Source organism: Propithecus coquereli, unplaced genomic scaffold (genome assembly GCF_000956105.1).
Source record: "Propithecus coquereli isolate 6110/MARCELLA unplaced genomic scaffold, Pcoq_1.0 Scaffold20, whole genome shotgun sequence".
Classification (NCBI taxonomy): Eukaryota; Metazoa; Chordata; class Mammalia; order Primates; family Indriidae; genus Propithecus; species Propithecus coquereli.
In genome coordinates this window covers 7,325,249-7,342,507 of record NW_012144967.1, presented here as the reverse complement: position 1 = coordinate 7,342,507, position 17,259 = coordinate 7,325,249, and the positions used below count along the sequence as shown (strand labels likewise).

At 45.2% G+C, this 17,259-nt stretch overlaps 1 pseudogene; it reads left to right on the top strand.

Annotated features, from left to right (window-relative positions):
* Positions 1-14,673, top strand: part of LOC105809819 — a 124,067-nt pseudogene extending 109,394 nt beyond the window's left edge.
* The last annotated feature ends 2,586 nt before the right edge of the window (positions 14,674-17,259 follow it).

The following is a 17,259-nucleotide window of genomic DNA, read 5'->3' as shown; positions in this document are numbered from 1 at the left end:
AGGACTCTCAGCCTGGCTTTCAGACAATGACCTTCTTGCCGTATGTTCACGTGATGGAGAGAGGACACTCTGGTGTTTCCTCCTTTTCTTATAAAGACACTAATCCCATCAAGGGGGCTCCACCTTCATGACCTCATCTAATCACCTCCCAAAGGCCCCAGCTCCTAATATGATCACACTGGGAGTTGGGGTTCCAACATATGAATTTGGGGGAATACAATTAGTCCATAACAAATATGAACCAAAATTTTCAAATGATGCTCATCAAAATTTTCCACTGATACATTGGCACATTATCATGAGGAGAATGAAGGATTCAATGGTGTTGGCCACTATAAACATAACTGATTTTTTAAAGAAATACTTTAACATAGGGGTGACAAAAATCTGGAACATAACTAAAATATTGAGAGCGGTTTTCCCAGGGGATTAGAATTATGGGTGTGGTAGACAGAATTCTAAGATGGTCCTTCCCCGTGGGGTGCATACCCCATAAAATCCCCTTCCTTGAGTGTGGGCAGGACTTGTAAATATGATGAGATTATCACTCCTCTACTTATATGATATGACAAATGGGATTTTTTCTGATGTAATTATGACCCCTAATCAGTTGAATTAATCAAAAGGAAGATTATTCTGGGTGGATTGGACCTAATCAGGTCAGTTCTTAGAAGGGATCTAAGGATGGGACATGAAAGAGCCAGACATTCCTGCTGGCCTAGAAGAAAGCATGAGACACTAGGCAGAGGATCCAGCCAAGCTTTGCCCAGACTCCTGCCCACAGAAACTGAGTTTGAGATAATTTGTTATGTAGCAAGAAAACTAATATGAGTGACTGTCATCTTTCCTCTTTTTCATTTTTAGAAATTCTCATGTATTACTTGCCTTAACAAATCAGATGAAGACAAAGCTGAAGACTCCATTTGAAATATGGGATTTTTAAAGAAAATTGCATCACCATTGGCAACCCGAGGCAAAGGGAACTTTCCCCCGTTTCCTCACAATTGGACCACTTTCTGACCCTCACTAAGTAAGAGAGTTTCATCATGACACTAACTCAGCACCTATTTTAAAAGAAGTATACTTTATAAATGGACCTTATTCTGGGAAGAAACAGAGAGATGAGACTTCAGTGTCCTAAAGAATAATTAGAACAGCCCATGGGGATGTATATAAATAGATGTCCATCACTATCTTGCTTATAAAGATAACACTCAGAACATGCATGACATCAATAGCAGATTGATTAACTAAAGTATGATTCATTCATTCAATGGAATACTATGCACCCTTTTTAAAGATTATATAACTCTATCAGATGTTTATAATATAATGTTACATACTTAAAAACACATGTCACAGAAACTTATAACAGTACGATCTCAATTTGTTTTTAAAGAAGATAGATAGGTGGGGATGTGTCTATAGATAAGTATCTATAGAAGGAGAGAAAAAAGGCTATCTGTAAGCATGGACACCAAGGTGATAAGAATAGTTATCTTTAGTGGTCATTTTATGGTACTTTACTTTTATGCTCATTTGGATTTTCTTATTTTTCTTAAATAGAAATATATAGAACTCAGAAAATCAGCAAGAAAAAATCAAACAACCCCATTAAAAAGTGGGCAAAGGATATGACTGGAAACTTTTCAAAACAAGATAGACTAATGGCCAATAAACATAATAGATGAATTTTTCAAATGCAAAGAAAAAAATTGACTAATAGATTAAAGACACAGAACACGCATAAGGCCACTCATTAAAAGAGAGATTTCAGTTTCTACTTAATAGTCAATAGCCTTTTGATGTTCCTTCCGTTTTGTTAACTGGTGTCATATTCCTGTCTGTCTTCACATTTATAACAAGGCTTATTTATACTGATCCATTTTAAGAGAGGACTGATCTCCAGAATACTCAGATAAATCTGTTTTTCTTGGCACTAATGGCATATTTTTCAGATGCAAATTACAGGGACCAGTACTCAATAATTGTCTGTTGTTGTTCCAAAACACATAGAAGCACTGAGAATGCCATCTCCATCGTACTTATGCATACTTCCATTAAGAAGTGCCCAGCTGAAGACATTCCTACTGAGAAAAAGAACCCTTTCAATCATCTTTCCTTCACCTTACACTGATGTATAAGTGATGATTTCACTCTTCAGGTTCAGAAGATTCTGAACCCTTCATATTCAAAGGCATCAGAACAAAAGACATTTAAAGTCATCATAAAATCACTGACTATGTTGACCAATGAGACATCTTTCCAGTGAGATAAACCCTTGGTTGGAAGAGCACATCTTTGTACATGATTCCAGAAAATAGAAAGACCTCTACTACATGGAAGGTGTAAGTGAGGGCTTTGCCACCAAATGAATAGCCTAGGCCAGTAGTTGTTAATTGGAGATGATTTTGGCCCCCAGCCAACATTTGGCAATGTCTGGGGACATTTTGATTGTCACATCATGGGGGGGTTGTGCTATTGGCATCTAATGGGTAGAGACCAGGGATGTTGCTAAACACTCTACAATTCACAGGACAACCTCTCGAAACAAGGAATTTTCCAGCCCAAAATTTCAGTAGTGTCAAGCTTGAGAAACCCTAGCCTAGAGGGTCAAGGAGATGCAAACTGGTGGTATCAAAGGCCTGACAAGGTGGGAGCACAGCTCTCTTACAAGCTGAAAATGTCCACACATGGAGCAACTGCAAAAGTTATATCCAATTCCAGCTAATATGGAATAACTAGGAGTAGATTTATCCTCATTACACAACTAGAAAACTGGACAAATATATAAAAACCAACATTTGCACAACATCAGACAACAGGAGCTAAGGGCTATCATCACTGAGAGAAAGAAACAACTGAGGCGAGCCTTACTATTGCCCCAGCTCACTGCTGGAGGTGTTTTCTAGGCTGCAGCATGGGGGGGCAGGAGGAGACAGAGTCGAGGATATGATGAGGCCAGGGCTATTAGAATTTATGGGGAGGTAGAATGACGCTATACAGAAAGGGTCCTGAGTCTGGCTGAGTACTGATCTACACACACTTGAGGGGAAACTGCCTAAGATTGGAGAAGTACCAGACAGGAGTACACAGAACAATTCCCAGGGCTTACACAGGGCTGGGTATAGTTTGTGTTCTCATTAGCTAGAGTGGAAAGAGCTCTTAATACATGTGACAATGAATAAAATCCTCAGAAGCACATTGGCTTAATAGTGGGGCCAAATTAGCCCTAGACTAAGGGCTGCTCTGGACCAGCTCTAACAAAATTTAAAAGCAAGACTCAAAAGGATCAACTGGATTCTCAAGGATTTAACACATGCCAAAACAAAATCCAATAATACTTGAAGGGAAACTGCAAAATCCAGCAACCAACAACATAAAAACGCAATATCCAACATTCAATCAAAACTTACCAGACATGCAAATAAGCAGGAAAGTATGATCTATAACCATAAGAAAAATCGATCCATAAAAAAAAACCCTGGAAATCATAGAGGTGATAGAAATAAGAGAAAAGGACATTAAAACATCTTTTATAGGTATGTTCTATATGTTCCAGAAGGTAGAAGAAAACATGGTCAAGATGAGGAAAGAAAAGGAAGACATACAATTTTGAGAGTGTTGATTTATTCCTTCATTCTAGCATTTAGGAACAAGGTGCCACGCTAGGCTTTGGGATAGCAGAGATGAGTAAGTCACAGCCCCTGCTCTCCATCAGTTCACCATTTAGTAGAAAAGGTAGATGCTGAAACCATTAAATATGATAGAATGTGATGAACGCCCGTGGAGTTTTGGGCAAAGTGCTGGAGGAAAAGAAAAGTGGGGTGTAACATGGCAGGGGGTAAGGTTAGGGTCCTTTATCCTTGGGACAAATAATAATAGCCAACTTCATGCAGCAACAAAAAAAATTACCAAATATTTATGACATGCCAAGAATTGTTAGGAGCTTACAAACAAAATGGAGAAATAAAAACAAAAATGAACCCATCTCTCCTGAAGGTAACATTTATTGACCATTAGAAACTTTATATCATTTTGTCTTCATCATACCTCTGCAGGTACCATTATCACCCACTCTGGGAGGTCAATTAATATTCCCTAATTCTTCACTTCTCTCTGTATCCATTCCCTTTGACTTGTGACTTTGCAATTCTCTCCACTGAAGAGTCAGAACTGATTTCCCTGTGCCATCACTTTTTGTTTTGCCATATGACTTGCTTTGGCTGATGAAATGTTAGCTGATGTGATGTGACCAGAGATTTGAAAAATGCTTGTGCATTTGGACTTGTTATCTTGTGCATGTGCCATTACCATGAGAAGAACATGCCGGTAAGCAGGAAGAGGGTAAGAGACAAATGGCCCAGAAGCATCCCGACTAACCCACGGAGCCGCAGTGAGAAGTAAGGTCACTGAATGGAGCCAGTCTAGATCAGCTGGGCCCCAGCCAACCCACAGATGTGTAACCCAGCACAGTCTTAGTGCTGCGTGCCACGGATATTTTGTGCTTGTTTGTTAAGCAGCAAAATCTGACCGCTATGACCATCAGATGAAGGGAAGGATGGAGGTTAAGTAACACAGCTAGAGTGATACTCCTGGAGGTGGGATTTGAATTTACATCTGCCTCATTCCAGAGCCAGTGTTTTTACACATTACTGCTTTCCAGAAACCTCCCTCCTGGGAATTTTCCCTCAGGCAGTAGTTCCTAAAAAGATTATATGCACATATATATTTCCTGAAGTTTTGCTTATAACTTTAAAAAAAATGAAAATTCCCTGAAAGTCCCCAAAGTGAGAAAAGCAGTTAAGCAAAGTATAATATACCATCTTGTAGGAATAGCTTGTGCTTGTTAAAATGACAATTATGAAAAACATGTAACATTAGATAGAAGTCTATAGTCTAATATTAATCTTCAAAACCAAAATATATTTTGTAGGCCAACTGAAAAGTAAAATTGTGTGCACAGATATGCAGATGTATGTATATGTCTGCATACATATATGCAAATAGATAAGAGCAGCAGAAAAGCGGTTTATAAAATGAAATCAATTTCATAGTCGTGGGATTAGAAACGATGTATTTTGGTCTTTAAATTTTCCATTAGAGTTGTTATAATAAAAACGGTGATTAAACTGACACACACACAGGTCTGGTGTCATTCCTAATCCACTCAAAGGGCTTACACAGCCACCCACTGCCTCATCCACACTGGGCTTCAGGCAGCCTGGGTGTCCCCGAGATCTTTTCCCCGATCCCATTAGCAATGGATGTCAGAGCATCTTTACCATCACGGGCCTCAAGTAAGGGCTGCCACGGCTTACACTTGGTCCTAGTGAAAGGAGAGAAAAGGCCCTCAATCCCCAAAGGCCTGCATCTGTCAGCCAGGACACATTTCTCCAGTAATGAGGTCTTTCAAATCAAAGCTGGAGCCAATTCTTCTCTCTCATGGTAAACTTGGGTCAAGAAGGAGGAGAGGATCTGGATCATCGGCCTCCTCCCCTCATCCTTTCCAGGATTCATACGTAGCCTATATTAGAGCACCCACATGCACTGCTCTCTGCTGGGCGTGTCTCATGCATTATCCCATTTAATCTCTGAGTAATGTTATTATCCCATTTTCTAGGTGACAGAGCCAAGTCTTAGAGAAGTTAGTTATTTGCACTGTTAAGTGGCCTTGGGTCGTATTGGATTAATCAAGTAAACAAGTTAATACTGTTGTCTCCCTCCTGGACAGTCAAATACCAATTCCCCGGTGACTCCAGTTGGAAATCTCTGAGTGCCTTGAAGGTGGGTTAGAGCTATGGTCCCCAAACCTCAGGCTGTGGCCCAGTACCGGTCTGTGGCCTGTTAGGAAATGGGCCACATATTATATCACTGCCTGAGCTCCCCATTGCTTCCCTCCCACCCATGACACCCCATCCGCCCACCCGAGGTCCATGGAAAAATTGTCTTCCATGAAACCGGTCCCTGCCGCCGAAAAGGTTGGGGACCACTGGGTTAGAGAAAATACGGTATTCGGGGCCTACAGGAAGGACCTTCTTCCTTGGTCCTGGCCATTCCTAGCTCTTTACCAAGCCATGGCCACAGAGACTTCCTTAATCCACCCCTGAATCCATCCTCCTCTCAGCAGCCAGAGCAGTTTCCTTAAAAGCATGTCCGATTGCAGAGTTCTTGCTTGCAAGCCTTCATGGCTTCCCAGTGCCTTTCAGTTGAACTTGAGAAAGCCTCAGCGTGATGCACAGGGTCTACCTATGTTGGCTCTGCCATCTCTTTAGCATCACATCCACTGCTCTGCAACTTAAAGTTTGCCCTTCAATCATCCAGGGCTACTTACAGATCCCCCAATATGCCAACTCAGATTTCAGGCCTTTGCCTGAATGTCCTCAGGTGGACCAGGGAGGCTCCTGTTCATCTCTCAAATGGCAAATGTGGTTATTCACCCCTAGAGAGAGGGAGAAAGGCATTCCTCTCTAGGGAGCTTCTTTGTGCTGTAATACTGTACTATAAACTTTATCCCATAAGACAACTAGCACTGCTTTTCTCTGGCTACCGTAATGACCTTTACATTTCTATTTCCCCTCCTAGATTATGACCTTCTTGAGGACAAGGATATTTTTCCCTGGATTCATCCTTGTATTCCCAGGAAATGTACACACACAGCACTGAGTAAGAAGTAAGTTAATGCTTGCCAAATGGAACTTAATTTAATTACTCCCTCCATAAAGTGGAGAAGACGATCTAAGCATTCGTTGAGTTATACCAGGCACTGGGTTAGGCACTTTACCACGTCATTACCTCTGTTGTCTCATTTAATCCTCACAATAACTGTGTAAGGTGAGTCTGATCGTCCCCCTTTGCAGATGGTAACAGTGAGGTTCAGGGGGATTCGATGACTTGCCTGTGATCATGGGGTCAGTAAGCAATGGAGCCAGGGTTCACTTCCACGTCGGTTTGGCTCCAAAGCCAGCACTCTGGTCCTCTCCCGGAATCATGCTGCCCCCCACTCTGCAGAGGGGTGCACATCCTGCACATGCTGGACGAGCCCAGTCTTTCCACACAGTCTTCACCTGAAGAGCGGGTCCCCGTTGCAGCCGTCCCGATTTCCATTCTGCCTCTGCAGGTGGCTCCTGCGAAAGCACAGTCCTGCGCTCCGCTTCCCGGCAAGCTCCAGCTCAGGCTCCAGGGGTCTCCCACACAATGGATGCCTCTGAGGGTCTCGCTGAACACCAGGCACAAGGCCACAGGCTGGCCTTTCACGAGAAGAGTGAGCTCGCCGGGGTGGGAAACGTCTCACTCACCGAGGGCACTGGTGGGGACTCTGAGGGGCTGAGCAGCTCCCAAATGCAAATCCAGTGAAAAGAGGATTCGTGCAGATCTGGAACTTTTCTACCTTGCTTCTCAAGCAAGGTTCTTTCAGCTTCTGCCCATTATCCAGTTTCAAAACCACTTCCCCGTTTTTAGGTATTGGCGACAGTACCACCCCTTTCCTGGTACCAAAATCCGTTGTTTCTTTCCTAGGGCTGCTGTAATGAATTACCACAAATACGGTGGATTAAAACAAGAGAAATTTATTCTTCCACAGTTCTGGAGAGCAAAATTCTGAAACCAAGATGTTGGCAGAACTGTGCTCCCTCTGGAGGCTCCAGGGGAGAATCCTTCCTACCCCTTCCAGCTCCAGGTGGCTCTGGGTGTCGCTTGGCTTGTGGCAGCATCACTCCCATCTCTGCCTCTGTCTTCACGTGGCCGCTCCCTTGTGTCCTCATGTGTCTCAGATCTCTTTCTCCTTTCTCTTGTAAGGACACCAGTCATTGGACTTAGGGCACACTCTAAATCCGGGATGATCTCATCCCAAGATCCTGAAATATATCTGCAAAGACCATATTTCTGAATAAGGTCACACATGTGGACACTGGGTGTTAAGACTTGGACATATCTTTTTGGTGGATACTACTTATTCCATTATAATGCCCTTTGTTCTTTTTAATTTTTCAAAAACCAAAAGATAAAAAATTCAGCATTAATTAGTTTCTTCTTGCATCTCAAAATACTTTTTTGGTCTTGTTAACGGCCTATATTGCATTGGTGGAATCGCCGTAGCCCACTATAGGAGGAAGGAAAAGTGCTGAGGTAGACTCAAACATGGTTACAAACGTCCATCAGCCAAAGAATCGCACATGTTTAAAAACGGGACAGTCATTGGGATGCAGATTTGTATTTCTCTTTACCGTCTCTTAACCACCATTAGGTAGTAGCTGGATCTGGAGTCTGAGAGATTCAAGTTCAGATCTTGACTTTGCACGTCTGCTGTGTGTCTTTCAGTAAGTTGCTTAATATCGCCAAGCATGTTTCCTCATTCACAAAATGGAGATGAAAATAATAGCAAAACATGCCTTTCTCACCTTCCAGAGTTGTTGTGGGCGTAAAATTGTGTACATGTAGGCACCGTGCAAATACCTGTGGCTATTTTGAGAGAATCTTGCCGAGTCCTGGTTTACCAGATTAAGTCTCTCAAGGTATGATAACCATGCACATACTGGAAGGTCAAATATGGGAAGAGCTTAAATTCCAGTGGCATCCTTTCCCCAGGGCCTGGTTAAATAAGCTGTCATGTTAGGCATCGATGATGGGGAAAGAATCTGAAAGGCTCAGCTAGCTGCCTGCCATCTTGTCTTCCCTAATCCTGCTTCACGGCACTGTAGGTGTCAGAGCAAATACTGGCTCCTCCCTTTAGAGTCTTAGCAGTACATGCAAGTATGCCCAAAACTGCATGATAACCCACAGTAAACGTATATGTACCTCTAGTAAGATTATTCCCTATTTCACCATATAAATTATGTGTTTATTCTCTACAAAGCCTCCTTTCTTCCTTTCCACTAGTTTTAGTATTCACTCAACAAACATATGCTGATCACCCACACTGGGCCAAGCCTTGGGCTAGTGCTGGTGCCAAAGGTCATGGGAGGCAAGGACTCTGCTCTTTTGAATATGATAATCTAGTAAAACAAAAAAAAGACCTAAATAATCAAGTATACCAGGACATGTGCCATCACAGCAGCGAGTAAAGCTTCTGTGGGTGGGGGGAGTGTAGTCTAGGCAGCGAGAACAGCTGGGACACAGTTTCACTGGAGTGGGGAAAATGAAGGCTTTTTAAAAAAGATAACAGAATTTTTTTTTTTATTTCAGCATATTATGGGGGTACAGATATTTAGGTTACATATGTTGCCCTTGCCCCCCCCAAGACCAAGTTTCAAGTGTGTCCATCCCTCAGGTGGTGCGCATTGCACTCTTTGTGTATGCATATACCTGTCCCCTCCTCCCCTCCTCCCCCCTCCCCCCCTGTCCGACATAACAGAATGTTTTTAATGAAGTAATTTGATTTGGAAAAGAATTTTGGGTTTTTTTTTTTTTTGAGACAGAGTCTCACTGTGTTGCCCGGGCTAGAGTGCCGTAGCATCATCCTAGCTCACAGCAACCTCAAACTCCTGGGCTCAAGCGATCCTCCTGCCTCAGCCTCCCGAGTAGCTGGGACTACAGGCATGCGCCACCATGCCCGGCTAATTTTTTCTATATATTTTTAGTTGTCCAATTAATTTCTTTCTATTTTTAGTAGAGACGGGGTCTCGCTCTTGCTCAGGCTGGTTTCGAACTCCTGAGCTCAAACAATCCGCCCGCCTCGGCCTCCCAGAGAGCTAGGATTACAGGCATGAGCCACCCCACCCGGCCGAATTTTGGGGTTTTAAGTGGTCCATAAATTAAACAGTAGCAATTTGTGGGCTTTTGCTTTTTGATTTTTCAAATTGAGTACATTGCCTTTTTATCCACTTAGGAATGCTCTCAGGTTTTGGTTGCTGGGACCTGAATCTCACATTATCTCAGGAGTGGAACGTTGGTGTGTGTGTGGTTTGGGGCATCTGCTCAGCTGTCCTCATTAGCTAATATGAGAATGGACCACGTACTGGGTGGAGGATGCGAGGGCTGACGCAGCATGAGGCAGGTCTTCAGTAGCCAGGGCCCAAGCTGGAGGACCAAAGGGAAGGGTTTCAATTTGGACCCTCAGCCCACAGGGATCCAGAGGATTGTAAACAGGACAGTGACCACACCAGACATGACCCAGCCCTCTGAGACACCACGTTAAGGAACGCTCCCCACAGGAAACACAGCATGGCCGTTATCTGAGTTGTGAGTTGAGAAAATGGGATCCCAGGAGAGGGCTTGACACCTAGGGAACCCCTGCAGCAATTTCCCTAACACATGTTGGAATGAAAACGTCTGCCTGGCTCGGTGCCCCTCTCCACGGTGCCCCGAGAGCAAGGAGGTGGAAGGAAAACCTCCAATGGCTTATTTCCTAACAAAACAGGGCATAACTCATAAAAATATCTGAAAATCAAGATAAGAAACAAGCATATTCCAGACCCATACAGGAACATCTGCCAGCAAACATACTGTTTTAAAGATGGCTTTAGCAACCAACCACCAACTAAATTAAAATGAGGTTGTTTATAGCTTTCGCTGGTCTCTGTGCTCCGGTGGTGACACCAACGGTGGAGATTGTAAGAGAATAGATGGGTAGAGTTGACAAACTAAAATGTAATACTGCCACATATCAAAAAAAATCTACAGAAACAAAATTAAAAGGCAAATCCAGAGAAGAGGAAGTTTTATGCACAAAGCTGCCTTTAATCATTTTATTTATTCTCAGGAAAAATTGGAGACAACCTAATAATCCCAAAATCAATTTTTAAAAGGTAGTTATCAAGACTGGTGAATGTGGGAAGTGCTCACAGATGCATAACTGAGGAATAAAAAGAGACCATGACATTTCGAACATATATTATAATTTTATCCATGTAGTAATAAAAATGCCATACATAAAAAAAAATCTAGTAAAAGATTTTGAGCATGTCTGTTCCTCTTTATTCCCTTGGGGAAATGTTATCAACCAGAAGCCAGTGGAAATATTTTCAGACAAAATCCATCTGTTTGAGTTTCATCTTGCTTTTGGAGTCATCCCTCAGCTCGGTTCGGGAAAAACCATCTACAGAAATAAGTATGTTTTTAGTCAGAGTGACATGGATCTCTTTTCCTTTCTTTTGGGCGCCAATAATATTAATAGATGCAGCTGCTAGAGCTCCCAGCTGGGAAGCCCGGAATGACACAGGCCCTGGTGGCTGTTTCTCTGTCCTCTCTAGTACCTGCTGCGGCCCCCACGTTCTGCTCTGTGAGGGAGGGGCAGGGAACGGGGGGTTGGAGAGGGTGGCATTGCATTCATGCGAAAGGTGTCCCCTGTAGTTTCCCAGAGGGACCTGACCAGGACTTGCTCAGTTCCTTGTTTCCATGAGAATGTAGCACAAAGCAGGCCCTCCATAAATGCCAACAGATTGTGTGTTTAACCAGGATCCTGGTGTAAGCCAAATAAATGCCACACAGAAGTCAGAGTTTATTCTGAGGGCCAAGGAAGAAAAAACACTCCATGAAGCTCTTTTGTGTCTTTCTGGGAGGAAAAAGTCACTTTTGCAAATGCTTAGAGCCCTTGCCTACCTCTTTCTCTGTCTGGTGCAGGGAACCTAAAGAGATCCTATTCCTTTCTGCATCGGTGGCCTTATCACATGAATGAGGCAGAAGATGCAAGGGTGAGGAAGGTGCCCCAGCCCCTGGGGACTGCCAACACAAGTGGCAGACATGTCCTGACAGTCTATGTGCCCATGGAGAGCAGGGTGGTGGGAGCAAACTGCTTTGTACCAAGGCAAGAGGCTGAAGAATAGCAGAATCAAAGTTCCTGATGGAGTGAGTTGGAAATATGAATGAACACAAACCTCTGTGATTTTCTGCCAAGGCCCCTACTGTAAGAGGCTCTTGTCACCTGCTTCTGGAAAAAGAGCCCCGTGGGTACACCGATGCTATTTACAACTAGGCCGCCTCCATCGTTGCTGACACTGATGCGGGCAGTGGGTGTGCGGGGAGTTGCCAAAGGAGGAATGCAGAACAGACTTGCTCTCAGGAAGCTGCCAGTCTACAGAGGCATCTTGGGCCTCCCGGGCATGCAGAGACCTGAATTCAAATCTCAGCTTGGCCTCAGGCCAACCACATAACCTCGCCTCCTACCCTGACCTCTTTACATTGTCTACAGCAGTGATACATTTGGGAATTCTACTCCTCTGAGCTGCCATGGGCATCAATTAGCAGAGCGCTTTCACAACCTGAAACCGTCCTCTGGTATCGCTAAGACCCACGAGGACAATCACTGAGCTTCCCACCGAGCATGTCAGAGTGTCCACGGCAGCACTCAAGGAAAGGAAAATACTGGGCTCAGAGGGCTTCGGGAACCACAGACTGACAGTGGCCCCGTGGCCTGTGATCATTTCACCAAGGGCTAAGGGTCCATCAAGCCTGGAAGGTCAGAGCTGTGATTAGCTGCCCTCCCAATATCCTCCCAATGTGACCAACTGTATCTGCATATGCAGCAAGTCTGAACCCAGTTCATAAAATCTAGGTTTGCAAGAAATGTAACTTCATTTTACTACAACTCAAGTTCTATTTGAAGCTCCATTCCGCTTGCAGGCAGAAAATGTAATCTTAGTAAGTTCTGGGTAATCTTAGCATTTCAGGTTTAAACTGGAACAGCTCGGGATTTCCCCCATCCCCTCCTTCTTCCCAGAAGTAACAGCACAGTTTGTGGAGCCTCGTACAGGATCATTAGTCCCAGGTAGGTGAAAGGAAAGAGCTCATATTCTCCAGTCCCCGTTTCTAGGTGGAGGAACATCTGCACAGTAGTACCCATTCGCGCCTCTGTGACTTATCTAAGAGAAGGAGCTAGGCCTGCCTCTCTGGGTGTTTCCCTCTCTTTGAGGTCTGTCTGCAGAAAGCCCCATTCCCCCCTGCCCCTCCCAAGGAAATGCTGCAGTTGGCCTGCGCATCGATTAGTCGTGGAACCCTGGCATGCAGGACGTATTGGCAGGCCCGCTGTTTCCACCGAACTCAGTGATGTGACATCCTCCCATCTTGCCTTTCTCAATTATTAATCTAAAGATGATACTTGGATTTATGACTGCTGGACTTCTGCCTCTATCTCTCAATTTTTTCTGAACTTAGGTAATGAATAGGGTGCTATTTGTGAGCCCCCGGAATCCTTATGCGTGGTGTCTGCCCACGTAGGCATCTGCTGCTGTGTCTGCACGCCTCCCCGCTCCCCAGCCCAGGGTCCCAGCCAGTGTCAGCTGATGCAAACCCCATCGCAACTACAAACCTGCCAGTGCCTCTTCTCTTGGCTAACTCCCTTCTCGAGAACAGGGGGAAATGCATATTCCTGCCCTCACCCCTCTGAAAATATGCAGGCCCTCCCTGATGCTGACAGCCCACCCTTCCTTACCGCTCCCAAGCCATGATGGTGCAAGGATATTGTCCCCTAGGCTTCCCTCTGCACCTGCACCCCTAAATTCCCCTGGGAATTGTGTTACCTCGTAGACCACTGTGTAGTAGTTTCCTAGGGCTGCTGTAACAAACTGCCACAAACAGGGTGGCTTATAGCAACGGAAATGTATGCAATTCTGGAGGCTGGAAATCTGAAATAGAAGTGTCAGCCAGGAGTTCGATCGGTAGCGGGAGTGAAGAGCAGACCCCAGAGAGCCCTGTGGAAGCCCCACCGCCCCACCGCCGCTGCCGCTGGCCTAGTTACCATCACACATTGGGAGGAGCGGCAGCTGCCCCAGCCGGCCCCAGTCACCATCACCGTAACCATGAGCAGCAGCGAGGCAGAGACCCAGCAGCCCCCCCCGCTGACCCCGCCCTCAGCACTGCGGACTCCAAGCCCGGCACCACGGGCAGCCTCACATCAGCGGCGCCTGCCAGCGGGGACAAGAAGGTCATTGCAAGGAAGGTTTTGGGGACAGTAAAATGGTTCAATGTAAGAAACGGATATGGTTTCATCAACAGGAATGACACCAAGGAAGATGTATTTGCACACCAGACTGCCATAAAGAAGAATGACCCCAGGAAGCACCTTTGCAGTGTAGGAGACGGAGAGACTGTGGAGTTTGATGGTGTTGAAGGGGAAAAGGGTGCAGAGGCAGCAAATGTTACAGGCCCTGGTGGAATCCAGTTCAAGGCAGTCAATATGCAGCAGACCGTAACCATTACAGACGCTTTCCATGTCGCAGGGGTCCTCCACGCACTCACCAGCAGAATCATCAGAACACTGAGAGTGGGGAAGAGAATGAGGGATCGGAGCGTGCTCCTGAAGGCCAGGCCAACAACACCCGCCCTACTGCAGGCGAAGGATCCCCCCTTATACATGCAGAGACCCTATGGGCGTCGACCACAGTATTCCAACCCTCCTGTGCAGGGAGGAGTGATGGAGGGTGCTGACAACCAGGGTGCGGGAGACCCAGGTAGACCACCAATAAGACAGCATATGTATGGGGTTATAGACCACGATTCCACAGGGGCCCTCCTCCCAAAGACAGCCCAGAGAGGACGGCAATGAAGAGGATAAAAGAGATCAAGGAGATGAAACCCAAGGTCAGCAGCTGCCTCAACATTGGTGCCGCCATAACTTCAATTACGGACGCGGATGCCCAGAAAATCCTAAACCACAAGATGGCAAAGAGACAAAAACAGCCGATCCACCAGCTGAGAATTCGTCCCCTCCCGAGGCTGAGCAGGGCGGGGCTGAGTAAATGCCGGCTGACCATCTCTACGATCACCCGGTTAGTCATCCAACAAGAAGAAATGAATATGAAATTCCAGCAATAAGAAATGAACGAAAGATTGGAGCCGGAGACCTTAGTTGCTTGCTTTTCGCCCGTTGACCAGATAACTAGAACTATCTGCATTACCTATGCAGAATGGGGTTTTTATTATTTTTACCTAAAGACGTCTTTTTTGGTAATAACAAATGTGTTTTTTTAAAAAGCCTGGTTTTTCTCAATATGCCTTTAAAGATTTTTAAATTGTTTCATATCTGGTCAAGTTGAGATTTTTAAGAACTTCATTTTTAATTTGTCATAAAAGTTTACAACATGATTTTTTCACAAAAGTCAACAAACTGCAAGCGCCTGTTAATAAAGATCTTAAATTAAAAAAAAAACAAAAGAAGAAGCGTCAGCAGGGCCCTGCTCTCTGAATGTGCTGGGGGAGGATCCTTGCAGGCCTCTTCTAGCCTCTGCTGGTTGTGACAATTCTTGGGGTTCCTTGACTTACTAATGTATTGTTTCATTCTCTGCCTTTGTCTTCCTCTGGCTTTTTCCCTGTGTTTCTATGTCTCTGTGCCCAAACCTACTCTTCTTACAGGAACCCCAACCATTGGATTAGCGTACAACCTCATCTTAACTTGATTACATCTACAATGACCCTATTTCCAAATAAGGTCACATTCACAGGTAGTAAGAGTTAGGACTTTGCCATATCTTTTGGGGAGACACAATTCAACTCATATCACAGTCCCTTCCTTGAAGTATGTGTTTTAGGATTACATCACATCTCTCTCTCTCTCTCTCTCCCCCTCCACCCCTGCACCACCCCAAACTCTTCTTTCTCCTGCAAACCAAAAATATTTTAAACTCTTCTCAGGTGGGAAAAGCACTGTCTTTGGTGAGTATTCTACGAAATCTTCTTCCCTTAGGTGTGGACGGCAGTTTTGTATTTCTTTGTTTTATTTAAAAGCCAGGAATCTGTTGCCTTTGTCTTCTGGCTTCTGGGCCGCCCCCTCCTGGCGGCAGCAGATGCCTCCTGCCTGGTGGCAGGAGAGAGAGGGGCCCTGCAGAAATGGGCAAGGAGGCAAACACATATTTCTCACTATGGTCCTGGCACACATGTCTCCTTCAGAATATTTTTTGAGTCTTTCTTGATTTTCACTAGTTTTCCAGCCTTCTGCCACCATTAGGATCTTCTGGCTCCGAAAATTCCCATAAAGAGAGGGCGTAAAAGATGCGAGGCCGTGCCACATTTGCAGAACTGGCCCTCCTGCCCCTTGTAAAGGCTTTGCAGGCTGCTGGCGAGAAAGTGGATGCTGTTATAGCACACCTCCACCCAAGACCTCAGTGACCACCAATGGGGTAGCTGCAGAGGAGAGAAGAGCCAGTCTGACTAGAGAGTGTCTATCCGCAGTGGAGCCTGAGATCCCGTTTTAGAGGCTTGTTTTGAGGGATTTGGTCCACATCTCCGAGACTTCTTTAAAATATATAGAAAAAACTAGCCGGGCATGGTGGTGCATGCCTGTAGTCCCAGCTACTCGGGAGGCTGAGGCAGGAGGATCGCTTGAGCCCAGGAGTTTGAGGTTGCTGTGAGCTAAGACGACGCCACGGCACTGTAGCCCGGGCAACACAGTGAGACTCTGTCTCAAAAATAAAATAAAATAAAATAAAATATAGACACCAGCGGGAGCCACATGAACCTTAATGGTGGTTATGTCAGTATTTTTCAGTGCTTCCAAACGCAGGTCCTCTCTTGACAAACATAAAAAGCTCATGGCCTTCTTTAGAGTTATTTCAAATTTCAAAATAAATAGGAAATCATGCTGAAAAACAGCAAAGCAGTATTGTTTTCATTGCTTCTTCAATCCACACCTCCTCCCCACGCCCTGGGGAATCTAATCCTCCCCACCAGGGGACGCAGCGCCCCTCTCCCGGCCCAGTGATGAGCACTGCTTTGGGGGCTTTAAAATCCTGATTGTCCCCTTCAGATTTGGAGAAAAAGGTCTTGAGAGAATGGGTCCCAGACAGATAAATTTGGGGGGTCGGAGATGGGGGTGTGGGGAACTGGACAGGAGGAGTTCTTACAGGGAAGGTCTGATCATGCAAAAACACCATAGCAGAGATGTCCTGGCAGTGTGGAAACGCACTGGTCTTGATGGGGCCTTGGGGCAGAAGGTGGGTAAGGGAGGGTGGAGAAAACACTGGATGAGATGTCAAAAGACCCTGGTTCGAGCCCTGGGTCTGCTGCTCACAAGTCCTGTGACTGTGGCCAAATCCCCTAACAAAACTGTTATCATAAGTAGCACCAGGCTGACAGCTCAGCAGTGCCATGGGGATTAGAGGAGCTAACTCTATATCAAATTGCTCACCCAGTGCTAATTTCCTACTCACCCTCTTCCTCATTCAGATGAGCCTGTTAATATTATACGATAACAATCCATTCTGTCTGGAAGTGGGAGCCGGGCTGAATCCAGTTTAGAAATAGTCTGGTTCTCACGTCATCTCATCACTAACCTCCTCTCCAGACATGGCCACTAACTCTGAGGCACGCTCGTCCCAAAGCCATTCCCTC